Genomic DNA, 6,000 nt, shown 5'->3' with positions numbered 1-6,000 from the left:
AACACTATCATGAGTTGATCGAAAGGTTTGAATGTTCATCTGAATTCAAATTTAATCTGCGAGCAGCTAGGACCCTTGAGATCCGATACAAAAGGAGCGTAGTAGAAAGGATAATACCTGCTCAAGAGTATGTCAATCTCAGGATGAATCTTGAACTGGATAGCAATCATAAGAGTTCAACTAGTTAGAGAGTATCTGCGACAAACAATCATCTCATACCAAGATCATGAATGTACTCTTAAAAAATAATACTGAAGAACCCAGCAAAGGCCTTTCGCATACTTTTCAACCTATATAAATGTAAAAGGAGCATTAAGCAATAAAAATAGAAATATGAGTTTGTTATAATAAACCAAACAAATATTTTATAATTTTATATTTATTAAATTTCATATTTTTTCCCATTTTTTGTGAAGGATATGTTGATACTGTAAAAACCTATAGAATATTATTCTCTCAGACTTCTATTTCACTGATCTATAAAAAGAAAATAATAATTCCTTGCAAAACAAGAGGAAAGGGGGGAGCATTTAAACTCAGATTTAAATACAGGGTCTAAACCTTAAGAGTAAACTTATCTTATCATGCCACCATGTGAATAACCTTTTTGTGGATTATGTTTTAACATAAAAAGATCATGTATCATCTCCTTTCTATGTTCTTGGGCAGATACAAGGTTTTTGTATTTTGTGATCTCTGGTTAGTCCATAGAACAACAACTTACACAAAATTGAGCAATGAGACAGATTCAGAGAAACTTAAAGACTGGTTCCTTTTCATATCAAAGTCATTTTTTTAAATTTTTAATTTTTTAATTATTAGCGATAAAATTATATTATTTATGATGAAAATATTCATCACAAATAAATTTCTCATAGTTTAAAATATATTTCTCATAGTTTAAAATACTAAATTATTTTGAGATATTGGTGATGAAAATATTTTATCATAAATAATCAATTATTTATGATGAAAATAAAATTTTCATCATAAATACTTATTATTTACAATGAAAGATTTTCATCGCTAATAACCTATAATTTTTAAATCTTTTAAGTTTGTTTTTTTAGATATTGGTGATGAAAATTTTTTATCATAAATAATCAAGTATTTATGATAAAAAAAAATTTCATCATAAATATTCGATTATTTACAATACAAAATTTTCATCATAAATAATCTATAATTTTTAAATTTTTAAATTTCTTATTTTTTTTCAAAATATTGGTGATAAAAATTTTTCATCATAAATAATCCAGTATTTACAATGAAAAATTATTTTCATCATAAATATTAAATTATTTTTGATGAAACATTTTTATCAAAAATAATCTATAATTTTTAAATTTTTTATTTTTTAAAATATTAGTAATAAAAATTTTTATCATAAATAATTTAGTATTTATGATGAAATTAAGTTTTCATCATAAATACCTATTATTTATGATGAAAAATTTTTATTGCCAATAATCTTTAATTTTTAAATTTCTTAAGTTTCTTATTTTTTTTGAGATATTGGCGATAAAAATTTTTCATCATAAATAATTGAGTATTTATGATGAAAAGATTTTTTTTATTATAAATACTCAATTATTTATGATGTAAGATTTTTATCACAAATAATCTATAATTTTTAAACTTTTTAAATTTCTTATTTTTTTCTAAAATATTGACGATGAAAATTTTTCATCATAAATAATCTAGTATTTATGATGAAAATTTATTTTCATCATAAATATTAAATTATTTTTGATGAATCATTTTTGCTAGAAATAATTTGTAATTTTTTAATTTTTTAAATTTCTTATTTTTTTAAATATTGGTGATAAATTTTTTTATCATAAATAGTTTAGTATTTATGATGAAAATAGTTTTTCATCATAAATACTTTATTATTTACAATAAAATATTTTTATCATCAATAATCTATAATTTTTAAATTTTTTAAGCTTCTTATTTTTTAAAATATTGGCGATAAAAATTTTTTATCTTAAATAATCGAGTATTTATGATGAAAAAATATTTTCATCGTAAATACTATCTTATTTATGATGAAATATTTTCATCACAAATAATCTATAATTTTTTAATTTTTTAAATTTTTTATTTTTTTCAAATATTGATGATGAAACTTTTTCATTGGGAGTAACTTTATTATCGATAAAAACTTATTTTCTATCATAAATACTTAAATTATTTATATAAAAATAATTTTATCATAAATATTCAAAAATTTAAAATTAAAATAAATAATATATTATTTATGATAAAAATATTCATCGCTATTAACATGTATTTATGATGAAATTTTTTTCATCCTGATATTTGAATATTTGCGATGAAAATTTTTTTTCATAGTAAATATTTTATTATTTATGATGTATTTAATTATTCATCATAAATACTATTATTGATGATGAAAATATTTTTTGTTATAAATAATTTTATCATAAAAATATTATTTTCTTGTAGTGAAGAGAGAAAGAGAGAAGAGGCATGAGAAGAGAGAGATGTCCCTTCTTCCTCCTTGCCCTCTCCTCTTGTTGCCTCCCCTCTTTCTTTGGGTGTGGATCCATCTTGGGTATCTCACCTGTTGGTATAAGGTGTTACACTAGCACATCTCATCTCTCGATTGATTGAGTTGTGAAGATAATTGGATTGGAGTTCATCCTGCTTTCCTGCGGTATTTGAAGTGCATACGAAGTAGAGGGCCTGCACATCCAGACCTCTGCAAAGATTTACATTAGATAATTTGAGATTTGATCTCTGGTTCCATTGCTAATCAAGTAAGAATTTGATCCTTAATCATGTAGATGAATAGAAAAATTTTTAGGTGCAACCTGGGCCTTTCGAGTAGAAACAGTTTCTTTCCCTTTAATTGGTATTAGAGCAGGCCTGAAATATATGCATGCATAATAAAATTTTTTGAGATTAATTATATAAGATGTAATTAAATTTTTTATGAGATATTAAATCTGATTTAAATCTATTTATATAAAATTTTTGATCTAATTAAAGGTACCTAATCAATAGTTGATTGAGGTTGTTACAAGTTTGTTACAATAGAATTCTACTATTACTAATTTTTGATGAAATAATAATATGAATTAAAATTTATTTTAAATTTATTTTAATAGAATTTTAATATTATTTTTTTTATAAAGTAAAGTTAATATTAGATCTGAATTGGATCCATTTCGATAGATATTTAGATCTAAATCCTATCAGAATTCAGTACTGCATGAAAATAGATTTTATCAAAAATTTATTTTTTATGCATTCATATTTGCATCCAATTAATTTTTATATGATATCAAATCTAAAATTAATATTTTATAATTAGTATAAGATATATTTCAGATCTGATATGATGTATATAATGTATCAAATCTAATTAGATTAGATAAAGAACATAATTGATAAGATCAAGGATATGTTCATGACATAAAATAGTTTGTCAATAATTACATATTGATATAATTATATATAAAATTAAATTTTAGATCTTAGTAGCCTAGTACTCAGATTGATGAGATCACCAGACCATCTGATCATAAGAGATTGAAGAGATTAATCTCTCTTTTGTCTATTCGATGGGTTCTCTTATGATGTGTAGGGGTGTCATTGTGATCCGATTTCATGAAGAAAAAAGTGAATAAATTTTTATGTATTATTTTGATCATAAATATATTTAGATTAGATTTAAAGTGACTTATGATTCATTACAATAAGATAAAATTTAGATATAAAATTATTTTAGATCTAAATTGCATATTACATATGATGTAATCGATATTGATCTAAAGGTTGTCATGATACGTGAGATGTATGTATGAAGTTTAAATCATACCTATATATTTTTAATTGTTAAATATATTATAAAAATTTATTTTCATGTGTTGAAACATATGGTATGCTTCACCAAAAATTCTTATAGAATAGTTCTACAACTGAAACACACGTTTTACACACTTAATTATGAATTAAGTTTTGAATGATTTAGATTTGAGAATTGAAGATCATTAAGATATCACATAAAATGATGGGCAAAGGATTAGCATGAATCTGATCCTTCTAATGAGTTAGACCTAGGGTTAGAAACATATATGGATCATGTAGAGAAATTGATTAAATCTAATTAAGTATTGAATTAGATCAGGTCAGTATTTCTCTAAATTAATCTCAATAGTTATAGTTTAATCAAGTCCATGTGTTTGACCCTAATAAATGGATCATGATCATAGCTCCATAGTTGAGCCCAAATCTTCTGATAAACCAAATCGAAACTAATTAACCAGTTGATGTCTAAGGTAGGTTTGGTAGATTCGATCAAGTAGTTTTTAATTAGGAGCTATTCACCTAGATGCGTCTACGGTGAGTTAAGGGCATATCCCTCCCACTGATCTCACTTACCTAGCTAACATGGTAGATTATATTTTGATTAGGTTACTAGTCGATTCATATAGACCCATGCCATTAAGGTGAATCAGTGTGACTGATTTAGGTATCTTTAGACCAGCTTATATCTAATCCTTTACATGACTTGGTGAAGTCAGTGGGAGGATTTGCAGCTTACAGATCGACTTCTTCTCTTATTCTCAGATCAATGAAATCAAATTCTCTAAATTATTAGGTCCATTAAGTGATAAAATTATAAGATGACTTGGTCATTGCCTCCCATTAAGATGCATGATAATGAGTCCAATATTCTAAATAGACATTGGAGGCGCCACATGCCTGGTGTCTATTATATATTGAAATTGTTATTCATCATATATCCATCATGATATACCTTCAGATCAATGATCAGGTTGGTCGAGCCACACTCGAGCCTGGACATCTATTTGTTGGATGCACTTGGTGTGTCATGCTAATGGTTGGACCTAATCAGGATTTTTAGTAGAGGCACCACACGCTTGCTGAAGGAAAGTCTGGTGTAAAACTTATTACTAGAAGTTACTCGCAGAAATAATTGATTATGAACCTACCTATGGATGCACTAGGATTGATCGAGCCACACTCAGACTGAATGCAGTCCGTATGGATTCTAGTACCCGCTAAGGAATTAGTGTAATTCTTCGAGTTGGAGGTAGAAGCTACCGGTTCATAAAAATAGTGGAAGGATCTTTAGACTAAAATCCATATCTTCAGATCAAAAATAATTCATATACTAATAGGCTAATATTTTTTCTTTCAGTTATGGCCAACACACTATCTCTCCGTATGCTGTTGGACAGCGACAGGCTCACCGGATCCAACTTCGATAGCTGATATCGAAAGTTGAAGATTGTCTTGGAGCATGAGAAAATTTTGTATGTCCTTACGGATCAGGCACCTAAAAAACCTACAGCTAATGCTTCTCGTGTCATGAGAGATACTTACATGAAGTGGCTTAATGATCGTACGACTGTGCATTGCGTGATGAGAGTGGCCATGAATGACGAACTTAGTCATAAGTTCGAGGATGCACAGTCAGAGGAGATCATTCAAATGTTGAATGAGTCCTTCAGCACCTCTGAGGATGCAGAGAGACACAAAACCTCCTACACAGTGTTCAATGCCCATATGCAAGAGAGGGCTTCAGTCATCGATTATGTATTGTACATAATTGAGCAGATAGAATGCCTTAGCAAACTTGGCTTTCCGTTGCATGAACAGTTAGGCAAGGATGCTATCCTCAATTCACTATCGAAATCCTACTGATGGGAAGGAAACAATTTCCCTCCAGAATGTCCAGGTTGCATCTAAAATTTTTTTTTAATATTCTACTTGTTTAAGGATCAAATCCTTACCTGAATTGCAGTGAAACAGAAATCAGATCCCAAATTATCTGATATAAACCTTTGCGGAGGTCTGGATATACAGACCCTCTACTTCGCATGCACGTCAGACGCTGCAGGAAAGCAGGATGAACTTCAATCCAATTAGCTTCGCATACACAATCAATCGAGGGATGAGATGTGATGATGTGACATCTCACACCAACAGGTGAGATGCCCA

Source organism: Elaeis guineensis, chromosome 9 (genome assembly GCF_000442705.2).
Source record: "Elaeis guineensis isolate ETL-2024a chromosome 9, EG11, whole genome shotgun sequence".
NCBI classification, from domain to species: Eukaryota; Viridiplantae; Streptophyta; class Magnoliopsida; order Arecales; family Arecaceae; genus Elaeis; species Elaeis guineensis.
This window is presented reverse-complemented; position numbering follows the sequence as displayed.